General features: G+C 43.8%; 1 long non-coding RNA gene across 2 annotated transcripts; it reads left to right on the top strand.

Annotated features, from left to right (window-relative positions):
* Positions 1 to 1,392: 1,392 nt before the first annotated feature.
* Positions 1,393 to 21,018, top strand: LOC121111008. 2 transcript variants are annotated; one of them, XR_006939527.1, is made up of 5 exons: positions 1,393 to 2,796; positions 5,008 to 5,159; positions 5,236 to 11,140; positions 12,827 to 12,972; positions 17,964 to 21,018. It is a non-coding gene; the product is annotated as an uncharacterized LOC121111008 (long non-coding RNA). The 2 variants fall into 2 exon arrangements; XR_005860483.2 differs by lacking the exon at positions 1,393 to 2,796 and having other exon boundaries at positions 4,882 to 5,159; positions 5,236 to 12,972.
* The last annotated feature ends 366 nt before the right edge of the window (positions 21,019 to 21,384 follow it).

Below are 21,384 nucleotides of genomic sequence, written 5' to 3'. Positions count from 1 at the left end.
ACGTCTCCGCGTAAAACCGAGGTGGGAACATCAGCCTCCGTGGGCAGCTGGGAATGAAGGGGCTCTTTCGGGGCCTTGGAGCCCTTCCGCTCTGTCTCTGAAATCAAGTAAGCAAACAGAAGCCCCCAAGTCTTCCTGAGAGTGACCTTTGTAAGCCCCCTGGCAGCAGTTGCTCCCCTGCTGTGGCACTGGGGCAGAGCAGGGCTCTGCGGCCAGTCAGGAGCAAACAGCTCTAAAATGTACTTCTTCCTTCCACAGCAGGGGAATGAAGACACACCCCACACACCTCCTGTCACAGGCAACAGCATCTGAAGGATGCTCGCAGGTTTCCCAGTCTCTTTTCTCCCCTGGAGAAGAGCCCAAGAGGAGGGAATGATGCTGCAGCCGCCACCAGCCCAACAGGGAAAGCGTCCTGCAGAGAAACAGCACATCTCAGCATCCCTGGGGCCCACTGAGCACTGCAGGATCGGCGGTTAGGAGGTTAAAGAAATGGTACTTCCCTTTCTTTGGGTAGAGCTGTGCCTCTGTTATGTGCTAGACCTTTTGGAGCAGTCCCCTCTTCTCCCACACCTTTCTGCTGAAGCAGATCTGGTTGCAGGAGGGATAACAGCCTTGTGGGGGAAAGGTGTTCCATTTTACCTATGTCCTCAGTGCAAGTGAAAGGCCCTGGAACCCACACCTTTAGCTGGGTGCTTCTGTACTGTGATATATTATGAGTTCTTTAGTTAGTTTTCCTGAGCAGGGAAGTAAAGGAAAGGTGTAAATCGTGAGCAGTCTATGCAGGAGTGAATGAACATACGAACAGAGTTACCCAATGGTAGGATGGCAGGTGCATGCATAGACAACAGCTTTTAGTAACTCCTAGCTGAGGGTGCAGTGTGCTGGTACGGAAGGAGATGGAGTAACAGGCAGCAGAGGGCCTGGCTGCTGTCTGTGGGGGGGAGGGAGGTGGTTTTCTGGGGGCTGCTGAGCAGAGGAGACATAGCTCAGAGGCAGGCTCGCTTTGTGGACCCATGGCATCCAACGTTGCCTGTGCAGAGAGAGAGCAGAGCTCCCACATGTCACTGAATGATCTGATGGATAAGCTCGTTCTCATTGTTGCAGAACACCTGTGTGTCAACGCCTTCCTTCATTGCTTGTTCAAGACATTTAGCTTCTTGCTGAGTGCTCCTGGCCCAGGTGAGGGAGGACAGCTTGTTAATGTTCTTTTGCTGTTGAATTTCTTTCAGCCGCTCCTTCCCTGAAGAGCTTCTAATGAGACTGACCTTTATTAGCTAATTAGGCTCACTCAGATGACACAAATCCCATTTAGTGTTTCATAGTTGCTTTTTTTTTTTCCTTTTTTTTTTTTTTTTTTTTTTTTTTTTTTTTTTTTGCAGTATTCCAGGTTTGGGTCTCACCATGAGGCAGACTGGGAGGGGACTGTCTCCATTGCAGAGCAGAGCCCATGGCAGCTCCCTGTCCAGCTAACACTGCCCCAGCTGACAAGTGAGCACAGGCACCGTGGTGGCACTGACTTCATCCACTGTTCTAAGCTGCTTAATTTAGCAGCATTGTAACCTTCTCATCTTGCATATTTGGTTACATTAACAGTTTTCTGCACCAGAAGGATGTCTTATAACAACCAACATTAATATGAAAGTATTCCAATAAGGAAAAACTGTTGAAAAAGGAAATAACAACAACGAAAGAAAAACTTAGCAAATTACTTTGTAGCGAGTGCCTCTGCTGTAACATACACATTATGATTCACATAGTGAATCTTAAGGGGGTTGATGTAACTCTCAGACATTCCAGCCTTTCTTTGCAAAAGCAAGCTGTGTTTCATTGGCACTTTATAGGCATGCAATTTCCTCCCTGCCTCAGTCTCTGCTGTTACTGCATGTGCTGCGGGCTGGGCATGGTGCTGCCCTGCCAGCTGGCCCTCCCCAAACTCATCCTGAGCCGCAGGGCTGGCGGGGGCTGAGGCGGAGGGCGCCGCGCAGTTACAGTGCTCTCAGCTGTCTGCAGTTACTGCAACTAAGTCGCTAGAAAGTTTCTGTTATGTTTCCCTTACTAGATGGATTTCCAGGGAATAGAAGCCATTGTGGAAGCCTTGGCAGCAATTTCCTCACTTAGCAGCTCAGCTCTTTGGAAAGGCAGTAAAAGCCTCGCGTTCAAGAAGAGGGCTGAAAGCATCACAAGGCTGTCAATAAATGCAGACCTATTTATGTCAAGATCCAACAACGTAGAAACCACACAGACTTCCAAAAAACCCTGGCAGAGTTCTCATCCTTGAAACGGAGGAGAGAACTACAGCACTTTCCAGAGCCTGTGGCTAAGGCAGGGCTGACCCAGGGCAAGCAGCTTCAGAGCATTTTGCTCACTGCTGGTTAAAGGATGGAACTGTTCTACCTTTGCATGTCCCCCAGGAAAGGGGAGGGCTGGATTAATGCTCAGGCATTGCAACCTCATGACCCCATCCCCTTGCTGGGAGTGAGGTGATCTGCTCTGAATTTAAACTGGCTCAGAGGTACACACTTGTTATTTAATGCCCTTCTTGGTACTTAGCAGAAAAGGCAGACAGCCTCTTATTTAATGAGTGTATGGGAACTGCTGAGTCACAGCCTGAACCACTGATTGAGCACCTGGGGAAAGGACCCGGTCAGCCCTGGGAGCACAGGTGAAGGCAATTCATGTGTTGACTGGAAGGGGTGGAACCTGCCTGCACCTCTCTTGGTCCCCATTTAAGGGCTGACTGCCACCTTCCTTCCTTGGTGAAACTTCCCCTTGTGAATCTAGGATTTTCTGATATGGGTGAGCAATCATCTTCCTTTATAGCACCTTTCTATTGTTCTGGTCCTTCTGTCATCACACCTCTGTTGTAATGCCCTTCCTGTTATATTGGTCTGTCCGATTGCTACAGTGAGTGATGTGAAAGCTCTTTTCTTGTGTGGTCAAGTAAGTGGATGGGAAAGGATGCTTCGTAAAAACAGAGACAACAGCATAGACAATCTCTCAGAATTTACTTTCACTGCTTGTTGTAATTCAAGCTGACTGCAGTAGCACACGGAGTCATTGCCCTAGGACTATACTATGGTGAAGTTAAATCATTTTTTTTCATGTGCTTTTGGTAACAAGCACTCTACTGTGACTGCAGTAGACAAGGGATTATCTTGATCTATGCTGTTTGTTGCTACTTCTTCTACAGATCATATTGCTACTTGTGACCAAGATCTTAAAGCTTTTTCTTGCATGTAGTCATGCAGCCTAACTTATTAGTAAAGATACCAGAAAGCAGTTGAACCTACCTGCTCTTCACTGCACTCCATGAGCACAGCAAATCATACTGCTAGGATGTATCCTGTTGGCACTGAGCTCACCTGAGCAATGTTGGCACTCCTGATTTTATTAAATGTCAGCTTGGTTGTCCACACCATCGTTCCCTGGACTTTACTGCTTCAGTGAAGTTCCCTGCAGGAAGACAAGGATGATCTCCTATGAAGGTGCGTCATCAGTAGGTGTAGAAACTTCCATTACTGATGGAAAAGCCTCACTGCAGATCCTCTGATTTGCTATTACCATGTTATTGCTAAATACTGCCTAGGTAAGGAGGAGGTGGAGGGGAGAGCTGGGTTAGAGGACACTTGTTAGAATTTACAGCACTTCTGTTGGGATTTGTGTTGTTACTGCAGTAACTCCCACTACAATGTATGTGTGGATCACAGTAGATTTAGGAGGTGATAGCCTTTGTTCTTGCTCCCTTCCTCGTTGCTCCTTCACAAAGTCTGTTAGCACCAAGCTCCAAAATAGATAGAACTGTTGACTGCAGGGAGTCAGCAGCTGCTCCTTGTAGACAGAGCAAAACAACACGTGAAGCCCTCTGAACATGGAGCCTAGGACAGAATGCAAACTGCGCCCTGCAGAGATCTTAAACTTTGCAATAGAATTCCTCTTTCCAATCTCTGCTTTATTCTACTTTGCTTTGTGTAATCATTCCCTTCCTTTTTGCTCCACTTTACTTGGAATGGGTGTGACTGATTTTGCTCTGATCCTAAATGGCCTTAAGCTTGGCTCTTCAGTTAGTACTTCAGCTTAGTATGTTTGCTACGTTTTAAATTTAAAATCATTCAGGATTTGTTTTCAAAACTGCACAGCAACATTGCAAGAATGTTTTTGAATGGTGTGGTGGAGGGAAAAGTACCAGAGATTCTACATCAATTACAGATCAGTGTTTGTCCCTTGTGTTGATAAAAGCCCCAGAATGCTCTGGGTGCTGGAAGGGTTGAGGGGAAAAGAAGAGGGTACTTTTCTTTTCTTAACTGTCCTTGCCTGTCTCTGTGACTGTCAGCTGGTGAGAAGATGACACAGACAGCTCTGTAAAGGAAATCTGGCCCTAAAAATCAAGGGGGTTTGATATGCCAGTGGTGGCAACGCAACTGGAAGATGGGCAGCTCCCTAGGGATAGGTTAGAACAGGGAAGCTGTCTCCTGCCAGACCTTTGAAGTGGCATTAAAACCCATTCTCTATCCCATTTGCCACCACCAGCTGGGATAGTACGGAAACAGAACAGAAAGAAGGCTGTGAATCAATTTAATTAGGACACTAATGCTTAATAAAAGAGCAATGTGGAATAAGTGATCTCTAGGTCACTGACTAGGAGAGCTCACAGGTATTCCCTGAATGAGAAAATGATGGTTGGAGCTTTCTTTCATCTGTGTGCTGCTTAACCCTGAGGTCCCAAAGTCAGATTGTCTTCTCCCAGCAAACTGAGAGCAAGCCTCACGCTCTTCCCTGCACTGGCAGTAGTGGTGGCAGATCTCGACCACCAGGAGTGGGTTTGGCAGGGGTCTGAGGAACACCAGTGCCATGTGGCTGCTGTGAGGCTCGTTGCTGGAGAGGTCTCCTCGCGCTGCTCGGGATGTGGCTGCAGTACAGGACTGGTGTTGTACCTACCTCTTTGGGAAGGCTGTGGAATTTCAGCATCAAAACCAAGGTCTTTCTCCTGGTTTCATCTCTGTTCCATAGGGTGGGATACCCACCACCATCTGGTGCCCCAGTACCTCGGGAACTCTGTTGATGTGGGGCTTACTCCTTATATCTGCAGTTAACTTCAGAGAGGACCCTGGCAGTTTCTGACCAACGCTTTCAGGAGCTCTGTGTTTGCCTGTGTGTCAAAGGTATGTCTTGCAGCATTAATTTGTTGTGATGCCCAGCTTTCTAGGATTGGTTTCACTTGCTTTAATTGGATTACAGAAGGAAGTCTGCACTCAAGAAGAGAGGCTCTGTAGGCTTCAGCCCACAGATTTCAGCAAGAAATTAGAAGGAATACCTGTGTGACCGTGGGTAACGCTGAAATTCATGAATGTTGACGTCACATCACATTTATGGTGTGTGCACTTAGTGTTTTCATTTTCTGCAGTACGGAATTATTTTAAAAATCTGTCTGCTTCCCCAGCAGCTGAGGAATGCAGGTGTACCTGCTGTGCTGCTGCCAGCAGCCTTCCTCTGCTCCTGCAGGAGGTAATAAATGGAGACGCTCAGGTTCTTCTGCCAGTGCCAATCTGTTTCCTCAGGCCTGTTGATTTGTGTGACATGGTCTGTAGCAGTAGATTCTTTTTTAAGAAAGAATTTCCTTCAATGGCAGCTCCCTTCAGGCAGGTTAGGCCCAGCTTGCCACAGGCTTCCAATGGGGAGCTGCTGTGTGGTTTAAGCTGGGAGTTAAACAAGAAGAGTTGCTTCTTTTAAAACTATAATCAAGACTAAACAACAGTCTTCCAGTACACCTCCAGCAACACAGGGCACTATATCAGTCTCAGTAAGAAATGGAAGTAAATATTCATTCCTATGATGATTACTTCTTAGTTATAACCATCTGTTGCAGTTTCTGTCCTTCACATGTTTCTAGAGCCTTCATTTTCATTCTTTTGTGCCAGATATCACTGTTTTTCCTAGGTATTTTGTAAAGATGTCGGCTGTTAGGTGGTCTTTTGTCACTCACAGAAGACACAATGTGAAGGAAGACTCCTTTCCTGGGAGCATGAGGGTTTCAGCTGCTGTTGCCACTGACCCTCATCATGCAACTGACTCCTGAGAGTCCACAATGTGGGATCTAAAAACTGGAAGTAGCATTCCTGCCATGCACAGAGCCCTGAACATCTCATACAGGTTGGGAAAGTTCTTACATCCCTTTTTTGCCTTTTCCATATGCATCTGGGCAACTGCTGTATCATATCACCAAAATCTTTTTATTCAATACTTCTTTCCCTTTCTATAATTGTTCCTTTTCCTTCTTTCCTCACAAAAATTTCCTCAGTGTGTACATATTCATTGGGAACGCTGACAACATGTTCTGCCTTTTCCACTACTGTATATTCAGACCTGATTTCTCCTGCAGTAGTAAAGTTTATTTCCTAACTATACTGCAAACTCTACAAAGAACCGAACTGCTAGTAAAGCATCAAGCCCAAGGCAAGGAAGTGAGAAACAGCTAAGAAATTGTTAAGAGCAAATAATGTAAGACCCACTGGTTTTTCTTCTATGGGAAAATAGTTGTAGCAGGTATTGTCTGCCCTGGTTTTGTGCCTTGCACATTTTTTTGTGGGAGCTTGTGGCATGCTGAAAAGCTTCAAGAACATGAATTAAAGTTGTTGAGAAGTATCTTGAATATAGTTGGTCTTTCGTGGGACAGGAAGATGTATTACATACCCTACCTGCATCCCTTCCATCTGTATGTTCTGTGCATTTACGATCCTCTAACAGGCTTTATGGTTTTTCTTAATAGAAGGTTCCAGAAAACAAGTTCTCAAGCAGACTATCTGATGCAATTGTCTTCTGCTATCAGTACGGTGAAGGACAAAACTCAAAACAAAGTTCCAAACCCTTGAAAGGAGGTGGCGAGTTTCTTAACAACCTGGTCTGTGTTTGAGATCAAAGGTCACCGTGGTCTAGGACCTGAGCAGAAAGTAAGGTTAAAAAGATGCAGTTAATGACTTACCACCTGAAAAATGATTTGTGCTCCAGTTAGAGTGAGACACCATCCATGTTACTTTTCTATCTGCAAGTGGGCATTATGAGAAATGCCGACTCCAGAGATTGCTTTGTGTGCATTTGACAAGTGATGAAAACTGTTTTCATAGATCAAGAATCACTTAAATGTTGTTTTTACAATTATTTTCTGCTTGTCTTGCTCTAGTCTTCCTTCTTATTCCTCTGACTCAGTCCTTGGTAGTCTCCATGCTGGTGACAGCCATTCTTGTTTTCTGATGTTACCTGTGATTGCACAACTTAACGTGCTAGTGCCATGAAGGATTAAAAAAAAGCCACAACTCCCCATAGACTCAATCATTAGCAATTCCCTTATCTTCTTCTGCATTCCCTTTCTTCTGATGTTCCCATCTTCCAAATCTGCTGAGGCATCCAATGTCGTAACTGCAATCATCAGTTTCATGTGTCAGAGTTTGCAGATTTTTTTTTTCAAGTGACCATTCACAGGCTCACAAGTTCTTCTCTGTACTATATTCTTATACTTTCCATGTTTGTTAGCTTACACAGAGAGAATACAATACACTGGAGATACATGGATTAATGCTGAACTGGCTGAGGGAAAGTCACCTGAATATCCATCATTATTCTGCATTTAAAATCTTAGGTGAAAGAAAGCTGAAAGAGTTCCTTTCTGTCCTGGTGACAACAGCCCCTTCATGTGCTTTCCTGAGACAAAATGTAAAGATTCTTTCTAGGACCAAAATTACTGTGGTTTCTTGTGGTGCAAAGACAGCCACTGTGTTAATCCCACCCATCATGGTTTTGCTCTTCAGATATTTCTCTGAAGGAGAAAGTCGTCACTTTATAAACCCAACTCACTCATCTTCTTTTACTCTTTGTATGCATATACATACATAGATGTCTCTATATTCTATATGCACAAGCATATGTGCATATTTGCCCTCTCCAAGGGCTGTTGTCAACAGCAGTAGCAGAAGTTCCCCCACTCTTTCAGCTTGAACTTCTCATGGGTCAGTAAGTCTTGGTCGTATTTGTTCCTTGTGCTGATGGAAAAGCCACAAGCTTTCCTGGCTAACAAGCCTGTTTGTATCACACTGATATTTGAATGAAGGCTAAATAAAAATCTAAAAAAATCCTAGTTTTCACTGGTCAGGATTAATGTGTTCTGGTTAAAATGATGTGGGAGTTGTTGGTGAAATACATGCTGTTTTTATCAGAAGAAAAACAAGTCTTTGCAGCAAGGGACAGATGCAAGGAGAAGGAAGCAGGAGGAAAACATGCTTTTTTTTTTATTATTCTCTATAATCTGGGATCTTTTAAAGAAGGGCAATATTTTTCTTGTGATTGTCAAACACTGGCAGATAGTGACTTCAATACTTCAATTAGCTCTGCTGAATGTTCCTTCCATAATTAGGAAAAATATCTTCACTGAGAGAGTTGTGAAACATTGGAACAGGCTGCCCAAGGAAGCTGTTGAGTCACCATCCTTGGAGGTATATAAAAGATAAGTAGATGTGGTGCTCAGGGACATGGCCTAGTGGGAGATGTGGCAGCACGAGTTTAACAGTACGATGACCTTGGAGGTCTTTTCACACCTACGTGATTCTGCAATTTATGTCTTGAGTTGTGTAGGGATTTTTAGTCTCCACTTAATGTCCAGAGAGAAATGCCAGACTGAGATCAGTCACCATGATCCTGTGCTGTCTGTAGTTCTGAGAGGCAGCAGCTTTGTCCTGCAAGCCACCACCTTTCATTGGCGCCTGTGCTGCAGAGCTGTGCAGCTTCTTATCTTGCCAGTGCCCTTTGTACTGCTGATGGATATGTTCTGCCTGCAGACAAACTTGTGTCTGGGGTGAAATTCAGTCACAGCAGTTGTATATTGAGTGAGTTCTGCATAAACTCTAAAAATAGTTAACAAGGAGATATAATAAAAGGCTATGTTATACAGAAATCACATCTGCAAGAAATGTGAGCTGCCAGAGGCAGACAAATCTTTTCTTGAGTGAAACGTAACTACAGCCTTTTCCCAAAAAGGCTTTTTGAAAACTTCTTATTAAGTTGCTGTGGTTGGAGCAGACCTCAGTGCTTTCTGCTCAAAGATCTGGAGCATGCCCTGGGGTGCCAAGCAGCTCTCCCAAGACCAAGGAGGAGCCACGTGTAGCTGCTCCATCGATGGAGGACCACTGCCTTTAGGGAGTGAGGAGAAAAAGGTGTGCTATGGGGGCACACGATGGGAGAAGAGTGCCTGATGCTTACTTGATTTTTAGCTCCAGCTTGAGTATTGGAGGCAATATATGCAAGTTTTGGGGCTGTGCTGGGAATAACTTGTTTTTTTGCCACAACTGAAAATATTATTCAGCGGTGCCTGTGTACAGATCTGTATGCGTTAAACCACAAACCTGTCTGTTTTAGATAGGAACGACCTGTGTGCTGACCTGTAAAACCACTCATCTTTAACACTTACATCCTGCCTTCTCATCCAGCTCTCAGAGGGATATTTGGGTGTTCTGCCTCTCTGAGCAGATCCAGAGGTGCTGTTTGCTCCTCTTTTTGTTGAAGGTATTGTCATTATCTGCAAATGTAATTTCTTAACTCTGAATATGTTTTTTTCTTCTTTTGATGCCCAAGAGATATATTCAGGTTTGACTCAGTTTGGTAGCATGGTAGGTCAGATGTAAGCCTATACAGCTGATAGCCTTTCTTCATCTAAAGTATAGTTAAATTGTAGGTTTTAAAGTTCTTGGCTACAGAGGGCTAATAAGAAGAGTTTTAGGTTACTGGACTGAAAAGCATACTCACTTGCTCCCTGAGGCCTGCTACCAGCATCTAGTTTCTGAACACATCAAGATGCTGGAGTTTAGTTTTATAGCAACCTTGGTGTCTTAAAAGATGTTCTGAGGGAACCTTGACAAATCACTGGTCAAAATGCACATTACAGGAATAAAGCTGGTGAAATCATCTGGCCTTATGGGAGGGGGGAAAAAAATAATTTTAACTCCTAGAAATTGTTTTCTTGCAGTGGGGCTCTCTTACACATTGCTGTGCACTGCTCCCTGTGCAAAGGTTTCATCAAGGATTACCCAGAGTAACTGATGCAACCTGGTCACTGCCATGTCTGCACAGAGAACTCTTCCAAAATTTGCAACAATGAGACCCTGCACCTTGTTAGCTGTTATGTATTCTTAATACATGGAAACGATCAGGGAATGTTGTTTTAATATAATCAATATATGCGTGTTCTTAATGGATGGAATTCCAGTGTCTTCCTGCAAGTATTTACATTGTATGTTTATTTGGTCAAATGGTGTTGTCTCATTCCACGGTTATGAGTGTAGAGATGTATTTTAGGTGAACGGAGAACAGATTTTTGTACTCTTCAAAAATCTCTTCTGTTAATTTTGGCATCTTGGTCAAAGACGTTTAAGTTAATGGTGCAGATAACCCAACCCATGGCTGAATTGTCTTTACTGGGTAAGTAGAAGGAAGAAGTGAGAGGAGCATGCATTTCCAGTGACATGCCATTTTTACTTGAAATACGCAGCACTAGGTGGTTTGTGCATATAGACGTGACATTTTTTTTCACAGTTAATGTGTGTGTGCTGAGTGGCACTTTGATCTTTTTGGTTCCTGGGTTGTGTCATTGCTTGAACTCCATACACAGATGCTTTGAATTTTCTTTGTCGTGTAATTTGTGCATTTGCTCAAACTTATGGAAAACAGGGTTTCAGCAAATACACAGAATTTTCTGCTTGCTGAGGATGGAGGTCATATTATGCGCTCATTCTGAAATCTGTTTGCAAAGAAAAATGTCAGCATAACATGGAAAATTATGGAGAAGCCGATAGTAAACCTTCTTCCATTAATCATCTCCTGTCGGGCCATTCTATTACAGTTGCTAATGCAACTCACCATGCAGCTGGAGTGTGTGATCTGATTACTGCCTTCAGGATTGTTGTGACTTCCCGTGTGCTTTTAGCTCTGTGGTTCAGCCACCAAACAAACCATCCCTGCCAGAAGGTTGGTGCTTCTTTCAGAGGCTCTCCAAAAACACATCTCCCTAGTTACCAGAGGAGATGAGGTGAGATCATGGCAGCCTCACTGCACCTGGTGCTCTTTGCTCTCTGTCTTCCTGGGACTGCCATGGGTATTTCATGTAAGTACACTGCCTAATATGCCAGAGATGGTGCAATTACTCAATTATATATATATATGTGTGTGTGTGTGTGTGTGTGTGTATATATATATAAAATTCAGAGTGCTGATTTTCTGCTTTGCAGGCTTCTTACCAACTGAGGGGTGAAAAATAGGATTCCCAAGCAAAACTCATCTGTATAACTGTGCAGAGAATTTAACTTTGGTGATTCAGTTCTTAAGTGCTCTGCAGCCCAGTGAAATGAACAGCTTGGGCAAATGGAGGTTGAAGTGCCCAACGAGAGCTACAAAAACTGTTGTGCAGAAATAGAGACTTCCTAAGGTGGTCAGCAGCAAATGCAAGGAAAGGAGCAGGAGGCACGTGCTTGATTTTTGAATGATGAGACATCTCCTGTAACTCAAGCTGCTTATCCAAGCAGTTGTGTACTTGTCATGTCCTGCCTGTATCTGTAATATTCACTTGGTCAGCAAAATCCTCCTCCTGAAAGATTTAGGTGAGGGATTTGAACTGCCAGCAGATCCAGAAGTGGCACAAACACCACAACCAGCTCCTCTGAGATAATTCGACTGCCTTTATCCCTGACTTATCCCCGTCTCTTCCTTATTATAGCAGTAGCAGTTCATACCATCCCACCATCCTTTGCCTGCAGCTTTGGTCTGTGCTAGCTCTGGGTCGTAGAAATTCCTACAGGGTTGTAGTTGGCAGATATATCTGCTGAAAGAGAAATGCCTTATTTGCAAATCCCTGTAGGACTGAAATATTGAGTTATTCAGCACTGTCAGTATATTTGGGCAGGCCCAGAGGCAGAAGCATAGACAACTAGAGAGCTTTATTGATGGGATCTCAGGCATCATGGGGGTTTAGCCACCTCCAAAGTTAGGCAGTAGCTGAAAAGGGGGCTCTGAGGATTTGCATTCTGAATGAAGAATCTCTCTGTGGATTTAGCCTGTGTAGCTGTGCAGGATGGGAGACAATGGTGAGCCAGCATTATACGATATTAATTATCTGAGTAAAGTGAAGCATAAAATTCCCCACAGTACTCCTCTTCTTCAGTCTGTTTAGAGTTCTTGTTCAAGAGTGGAAGACTGTTTAATTTTGAAATGCATGAGAAAAAGGCCTCAAAGATGTACTGTGGGTTGCATTCCTCCCCTGGAACTCAGAGACGTGACTGATGACAATGAATGGGACTTCCCATTGTGACCTTCTGTCTCTCTGGCTTTGGATACAAGGCAAGTACTACACACTGGCATACATAAATCTGTTGCAAATTGATTCCACTACACAGAAACTTAGCTGCTTTCTTTAGGTCCAGTCTCCTTCAATGCAACTGTGTTATTGAACTGGGAGCATTCCTGGCACTGAAAGACTTTAAGGGTTAATAGAAAGCTGAGTGTGAAAGTCTGAACTCCTGCAGATGATGACTGTGGAATATAGTGCAACTAATAAGCTTTGGAGGGATGGTAAAACAAACAAACCAGAACTCTAATGTGGAAGACTCATCTTTATGATACAGTCTTTGCATTCTCTGGCTATTTGGTGTCCAGCTGATCTGTTTTACGAATCAGATTTTTGAGAGGAACTACTTCTGTTAATGTAGTCCTATCTAAGTGCTAGTACTGGGAACCTAAAAACAGGAGGGCCCACCTTCATGCTTAAAATAAGATTTTTCCCCTGCACTTTTCCCAGCAGGGGTAAGGATGCCAGCAGTGATGGAAACTGAGCCAGCAGGTCTCACTGCCCACACTGACAGCAGCACCATAATAGGCTGATACTAACAGGGACCAGCGACCCTCTTTCGTACAGATGAACAGTCTCCATTTTAATCCTTAAAGGTGAGCTCCCTGTGAATGAATATTTTCGCCATTACCACTATGTCATTGTTACATGCTACCATACATCTTTGTATTAAAAATCTACAGTTGTTACTTGATGGTTTTTATTTGCAGTTGCAAAGCATCAGAGGTCACTGTGCTCAGGTGATTGTTCCTTGATGTTGTGCTGCTCTGCACGTGCTCCTGCAGCATGGAATCTAAGAACTCTAGGACAACAACTGTCTGGCATACTGCTAGCAGTCAATGCTGCTTGAAAAATGTAATGTTTTTTTTTCCCTATGGAATGCACATAATTCTCATGACTTTTGGTTCTGGCATTTATCCTCATCTTAAAGTGCCAGTGAAATACAGAGAGGTTAGTCCATGTGTTCAGGATTAGGTTGGCACCAAAAAAAGGCCACCAGAGGTGTGTGCACCTTGCTGTTGAACACCAAAAGAGGGGCCTTTGGTTATTGGAAGTGAGAAACGATGGCTGAGTAAGCAGGAAATTAGAAATAGAAATTAGATCAAGAAAAGAACAGGAGGCTGAGGGAAGACTGAAAACTGAACACAGATCCCTTTCTAGTGGATTTTGATTGAATTTTGGAGCTTGGTGCTTTTCCACGGAGTAGGCCGAAACTAATGCCTAGAAACAATACATGTTCAAACCCAAACATTTGGGATTTGGTTTTGTAGGGAAAAGGAATGATTGTATCTTTCCAACTCTGTCAATCAATAGTAGGATTTTTTTTTTTTTTTTTTTGCAAAACCAGTGTTAGTATAGTACGTGTTCCAGAAATTTAATTCAAAATCCTCATGAACTAAGACATGAAAAATACTCTGTGCTATCCTCTTGGCTTCAGGAGCTACAGTAATCTGCTTTAATTAATAATGATGTATCTCTTCAAGACAAGAATAAACACCCAGACCCCACTGTCAATTCTTACAATGAATTTTCAAACCACCCATTCAATATTAACTAAGTATACTGCAGAAAAATAAAGAAGAAACATGTTTGTTTATATTCCCTCCACTATGGAGATATTATTCTGTGTTACATCAAAGATTTCCTTTCAACTTCACCTGATCTAAAAGGCAGAGTTTCTCCTGACTATGCAGGTCAGCTGAGAAAGTGGCTGTATTTTATCAAATTCAGCTGCTCTTTTCCTACCAAAGCATGTTCAAAAGCCAACAGATCTATTTTTGTGATTCATTGCAGTCCATTCTGCTGCTGTTCCATTGAAGGAAGCTATTTTTGTAGTTATTCAGTAGCAAGGCTATCAATTCATTTAGTGGTGAAAAAGTTCCAGATATCTCTATGATGAAGGTTGGTAAGTGGAACCAGAAGAAAATTGTTTCTCTGTAAAAGGGAATGGTGTGGGAAAGGCCTGCATAAAACTCTGAAGTAGCACCACAAAAAAGGAAGGGCTCTACTACGGAGTGAGACAAAGATTGCCTTTTGCAAATGTTGAGGCCTTTGCTTCTAAGTTATTTGGGGTTGCGTTAATCAACATTGCTTTTATTATCAGAGGTCTTGAAATGAAAAGGGTCTCAGAATCTTACACAGAGGCTTATACCCGCCTCTAAAGCAAATCTATCGCGTCAGGACTGAAAGAAGTCTCAGAATGTCCCTTTCGGCTGCTTCCTATGTATTAGAAAAATTTGCCTCTCATCAGATTTAGTGGTGACCATTAAAGGAGAACCCAGTTAGCATCCTCCTGGCTGCTCTGCAACTCCACCTCCCCTATTTGCTGAGCAACTGCCTCCATAGTGGTCTCAAGCCCATGGGCATATTACCACTTGTCAGGGTACTTAGCATGTTAGAAGCCTTCTTGAGCTGTTAAAGAACTGGAGAACAGGTGAGAAAATACGTCGATGGGTTCACCTTTTTTAGAGGGTTACTTTCTTATTCCTTTGGGTGCTTTTGTGATAAAGAAGATTATGGTGACAACCTGTCCTTCTGCAGCCAATACGTGCAGTGAGTTCAAAACATTGAGCCTTTCAACCTGATCTGTTCCCATTATCTTCATTCTAAAGGAAGACAGTGAGTTGTTAGAGGTGAGGGCAGCTGACTTAGCGGCCTGGCAGGAGGGTTTGGTGTTGTGATCTGCAGTGCCAGGCCTCTATGGGAAGGGGCCATGGCATGGGATGCTACACTAGGGATGCTGATAACTGGGGCCTGCTAGGGCTGTGGCTTTGTCTTGTGGTGAGATGGGACTGGATACAGAGGTAGGGCTGCTGCCTGGGACACACTCGCAGCACTGGATGGCAGTGTTACACAAGTTCAAACAGGTTTTCTTTCAGGTTTGAGAATAAAGACAAAACGTGTCATGCCTGTGACTGGAAGCGTGTATTTTTCAGAGGGGGTATCTGTAAGTACTGTTGTGATGTATTTATCACTCTCCTGCACAGATTTCTCCCCCCTCTCCTTCCCCGGTGACCTTCCCATGCTTTCTTCCCTCCCAACCCCTTTTCTCAGTGAGTACTGGAGTGTTTCCCATGCCTCTTCTAAGCTGGCTGGGCACTGGAAAGGTCTCAGAGCTAATCAGCAAGCTTTGCCCCTGAAAAAGCAATATATAAAAACCCAACAACCGTAAAACTAGTGAGAACAGTTTCTTCTCTTCCTCCCATTTTTTTTTAGCTTTAGGCACAAAGGACAGGGAGGAGGAGAGCACGCTGGCACCAGCACAGTGTACTTGTGTTCAGCAATAAGCCCACCAGGATCCTATGTACTGCAGGAAAAATATGGGATTTGTACAGCTGGCAGTTCACTCCTGTTACGGAGTTTGCCTGTTGCTGGTAGTGGAACAGAGCAGTGGTTGCAGGGAGGATACTAAGCCGAGCAGTGCATGTGTAATGCCAGTACAAACACATGCGATCGCACTGTTACTCCAGAGACGTGCGTGCTATGTATCTTTGGCAGCAAGCTGTGAAGCTGGAAAGGCAGTTGTGAATACGTACTGCTACGGGTTTTTTCCACCCACTTGGATCCTGAGCTGGGATTTCTCTCCTGCTTTTCATCTCATTTCTCAGTGTAATACCAGGGTCGCACTTTAATACAGCAAATATAATTAGAGTGCAGTTACACAGTGTGACTCCATTTCATGATACCTGTAATTACCATCCACCCATAGCTAGGAGGTTCATTAATTTGGTGAATAAACTACTTATTATCAGTCTACTTTGAGTTAGTATCTCACACTTTAATTGCGATGGCACTTTTTGCACATATATCGAAGGGCTTCCTGTGTGACTGTCATTTGTGTCACACTACGTTTGTGATTGAGTTCGGGCTGTTTACAAACATATGGCATTTGTTTGCACAGCAGCAGTATGTTAGGTCAATACAAAAAGGTAAATCAGTACTCACATTAATAACTCACACCCACGATTCTTACAGGATATCCCTGCCCTGCTAAAACATGCAGGATTTTAAGGAGTGTTCTGGGGTTGGCTCTTGTTTTCACTCATCTCCTTGTTCTGTGTGTACAGCCACGGAGGTGAACCAGAGCTGCCTGCATTACAGGTGGCTGGCAAGGCTCACAAAGCATGGCAGGTCCTTGAGAGCAGGAGAGAAGTCATGGAGGACACAGCTGGTCTCCTTGCAGCCCCTTCCACATGGGTGGATTCAGCATAACTTCCACTCAGGTGTTACAGCTTCATATTCCCAATGCTGACATTAGTTTGAATTATTTTTTTCAGTTTTAAGTGTAAAGTATAAAGAAGGAATTGCCACTTGGTTTATATTTCTTCATGGATTTGGGACTGTAGGATTCTCAGAGGACCTTGGAGTAGGCAGGCACTCACAGCTCTTTAAAATCCATTGGGCACTCAGCCTCTACATCTGTTGGGACTCGGTACTCTGTGTTCACCCTCAGGGCTACAGGAGCAGGGGTCACAAACCACTTTGCTTATGTGCCAGAGGTTTGGGAAGCAGCCTGGCCCTTGACTCAGTGAGGATGAGTGTAGGAGCAGTGCTTGCATAGGGCAGAGGAAGGAGCAGCACTGGAAGAGGTGCCCCAGCCAGCTGCTAATCCATCTTTGTATGGGTACAACAATTAGGATAATTATAACTCTTTGAGTAAGAGGCCGTTTGTGTGCCTTTGCTGTTTATGTGTATCTAGAAGGAAATTGCAGACAAGTGCCTGCCAAGTGTATCCCTAGAAATATTTTTGAAACTGTCATCCGCAGGCTTTGAATACCAGAGGCTGTTTAATCTCTCGCCCACTCTCTTTCTCTCTCCGAGCCCCCACCTCCCACTCTCTGGCCTGATTTCTGCAGGGAGAAGAGTTTAGAGCTTTCTTGCAGAGTAAAGATTTTGGCAGTTCTGTTTGAGGACAGAGTCCAACGGTGTCACTGCTGGGCAGCCCCTGCCTGCTGGACAGAGCAGCACCAGCTTAGTGCAGAGCACAGGGACCAGTGCAGGGACACCCTGGGGACACTTCCAGTTCCTAGGGCAGGTAGCTGGTGTGCCTCTCATCTGCTCCCTCTCACAGGGCTGAGAGAGAAAGAAAACAGTTTGGGTGCGGGGAGCTGGCATGTTGCAGAGAGTGAAATCTGCTATCACTGAAATGGGACTTGCCATCACTGGGGGTACCGCTGTTGGAGCACCATATGTTATTATGGTGGTATATATGTTATATGGTATCATATATGTTATGTAGGTTATAAGTATATATGTTACTTTTAGAGTGACCTTTCAGAAGTGGCCCGTTGCAGTTATGAGTACACCAGTCCTGTTTGGTCCTGCCACTAGTCCTGCTGCCTTTCGGAAGTCCAGGACAGAGAGGCAGCTGGATCTTCGCAATGGATGTGCTTCATCTCTAATCAATCATCTCCTCTGTTCATGATTTGCATTCCAGTGGCTGTTATGAGTGACACGTGCAAATTAAATCCAGAAGGAAACCTGCAGTGAGACGTGTAATGAAACAGAGTAATGTTCTTGGCACAAAAACTTACCTAAAAATCAGTTGAAACTGTACAAACCGATCTCTATACATCCTGTCCTGCAGTGCGTGGATGAACCTCTGTTGTTACCAAGAACAGAAAACTTGAAATCATCCAGAACTCCTTATGTTCACCACAACTGAAACAACTGCAGACAGCAATGCTGAACTGTCAAGACATATTATAGAAAAAAGCAAAGATGATACTTCTCCTTGGTAAACAGAGGTACAACATTTCTCACGTGTCTTTCTGACTTCAGTTTTAAAAAGCAAAACAAACCAGCCCCATGTATGTTCTTCTTCGCTCATTTTCATCCCTTAATCAGGACTGATGCTCCAGGATTTAGTGATTTTTCATGTTTTCTGTAATCTGGTGTTTGAATTGTTACTGTCAATAATTTGGATTCCTGGAGAAAGCAGAAGATCCAAACACAGAGGCAGAGTTGCTGTGCTTTAGGCATCTATAGAGTCTGAAGTGTGTGCAAGACAGTTAAAAGTACAATCTATCTGCCCTTGGGATTCATGGGGATTCTTCCATTTAATAAAGCAGATGTACTGAGTCAGACCGAATGGGGGTGAAAACCTCTTAAAAAAGAGGTTGACTTCATCATCCTTTCTTCCAATTGGGCTATTTTAAATACTTCAGCAAAGAATCAGATCATTTCTTATTCTTTCTTAATTATTTTGTCCTTCTTTTGTGTGTGTTTCCTTACTAAATTACTGTTCACCTGTTGGCAACTGCCAAGTTTCTAGGTGAAATCTGACAGCTGCACATCTTGGGTTCTTAATTGGTTACAACTCACAGAGAGCCAAAAAAAAAAAAAAAAATCAAGTTAATGGTCTTCCTGAGGAAGGGACTAATTTGCTCCTACAAGTGGATACATAAACACTAATTATATTCTGAAAGGCTTCGGCTATTAAAACCACATTAGGAGCAATATGTAGGGCTTTCTTCCTCACCTTCCCACACCGTGTGGGCTGAGAATTGCCCTGACCTTCATATCCTAATTCCTGTTTTCTTTTCAGGTTGTGTCTGGCCTGCTGCTGGCCCGTTCACTGAGGATACGCTCTCTATTTAGAAGAGAGGTTAAGCTAGCAGGAGACCATTTGTGTTTCATGGTGATCTATCCAGGGCTGTTTTCTGGAGGTGTGAGCTGAGGCATCCCTGCTGCAGCCCTGACCGCAGGTGTCAGCTGAGGGCAAAGACACTTTCCAGAGTGCAGGTTTTTATGTCTTTGGACAAATCAAAATTAGTAGCTACCAGCCGTGACAGTTGTCAACACTTGTGCCTTCCTTGACAGTGAAAATCAAACAAACCAATCCCTGTGAGTTCTTCTCTGATATGTTTGTATTAAGCAAGTTTGAAACAAAAACAACAATAAAACAGTGGTTATTTGCCATTGGGGTTAATGAGCCCTACACTGTGGTAAGGCAGTGCAATCAGGACAGGTAGCAGTGTTTGTGTCCTCACCCAGCTATCGTGCACTGCTCCAGCCAAGTGCCACAGCGATCTCTTAGCTGATGCCTCTTCTGGCCATGGGGACCATCTCTGCTGTGGTTGAAGATGAGAACACAGCTCAGAGTTCTGCAAAGTGTCAAAGCCATGCTGAGTCCAGAATAAGGAGACCAGAGGCAGATATGCAGCATGTTTGCAGGACATGGGTGCAGGATAAGGCGGCTTCTGTAAGCTCCTGCAGGAAACCTGAGCCTTGGGAAAAGATTATCCAGCCTTCAAAGTCTTATTGCTCTCTCCGAGATCCTATGGTATGATACATTCTCATAGGATGAGTAGGACAGTAGTACGTGTGCTTTTTCAGCTTTTTAGCTCTTCTCACAGAGACAAGAAACACCTAGAGAGATAACTCATTATAAAGTCTGATACAGGTTATGTTTAATTAATCTCCAAATACATCCAAATGAAAGATAACTGGGTCTGTCCCTCTAAGCAATACAGGATGTTAGAAAATGGATCTATATTTCTCATGGTTTTTTATTTACCCATTTTGGCAGGGTGACTGAGAGGGCCTTGAGTGACAAAGATAGATAGAGAGTGTTTTCTTTTCCCCAGCCACTGAGGTGTTGCAGAAGTATTCCCATCCATCATGGAAGCAAAGTGAGAAGAGTTCTTCTAAAAATTTCTTTACCCACAAGTCTGACATGATATGAAATGTTAGGGTTCCATCGTATGTTACATCTTTCTGTGACATTACGGACATACCAAGGATTGAAGATTTCTTTCCTATTGAGATATAAAGCAGGGAATTAGCCTCAGGAATAGTTATTTATAGCTTTTCTGGGAGTGATTGCATTCCCTCATCCCCAAAGCATCTAACAGAGAGACTAGCAGTGTATTTCCTTTTGAACTCCCCCCTTTAGATGGGAAGACCCCTATGTTGCTTTGCAGTAGTTGGGATGCACAGCTTCAGTTTCTCTATCAGGCATAAGCTCATAACACCATTCACAAATGTGCTTGTTGCTTTTTGGGAGGCACAGCTGCCGACATTCCCCATTAGGTCAGGAAATGTGTGGGATTTGCAAGTCTCTGCAAGGTAAGTGCTGTTCTGGCCAGTGTCCCAGGGCTGTGGCATCACTGGAGGAGCTGCAGCACAGCAAGGCGTTGACATGGCACTGACAATCCTGTCACTGAAGTCCCCCTTTCTTGTGCCCCCATCTTAGTTGCTCCTGGCCTCTTCCCCTCACCTAGCAGGGAAAAGTCCTGCTGGCGCTAGGAAGCTTGGAGTTAGGAACCAGAGTGAAAATGATATTCTAGAAGGGTTTTGGAATACGGATAGCAGAAAATACACAGTCATTGCTCCTGGGAGATCAAATGCAGGTGCATCTGAAGACACACATCTTCTTCCTCCAGGATACAGCCTTCTGTTCTGGCTGCCTATCAGAAAGAGTCCACGCAAACGCAGCATGGCCTCAGCACAGGTAATAACACAGTTTGGAGAATGACAAGATTTCCATTTCACAACAGATGGAGAAGGTAAAGCTGGCATATTTTATGGAGAAGACAAGTTTCAGTGCATCATATGGTTTACACAATGCTGAGTAGTAAGGTATATCTGGGGCCTGTGCAAGCTTTCTGCATGGAGGAACATGGCTGTGCTGAAAGAATATAAAGGACAAAAGAAAAAGTATTTTTTTGCATTTCATAACTGTGGAAATTCTTTCCATGAGAAGTTCTTCAGGAGGTCCATGGAATTTGAGACCAGAGATCATTTTAGGCAGTCCCAGTTATTTTCCTTACAGTAGTTAATAACTGCAAACAATGCTGTGACAGATGAGGTTGTACCAGGACCCCCACCTCCATCTCGAATAAATATCTTCGAGTTGAACCAAAATGGAAGTTCCCCATGACAGTGTTTGCATTCTACAGAATCTCAGGTATCATTTACTGAGTTGTGCTTTGTGGTATGTAGGATAACGTTCACCATGGTTCAAAAAAAAGCCTTCCTGCATCATGGGGCTTGGAGTCATCTCC

Source organism: Gallus gallus, chromosome 5 (genome assembly GCF_016699485.2).
Source record: "Gallus gallus isolate bGalGal1 chromosome 5, bGalGal1.mat.broiler.GRCg7b, whole genome shotgun sequence".
NCBI lineage: Eukaryota > Metazoa > Chordata > Aves > Galliformes > Phasianidae > Gallus > Gallus gallus.
Note: the sequence above shows the minus strand (reverse complement) of the source record. Positions and strands in the feature narration are given on the sequence as shown.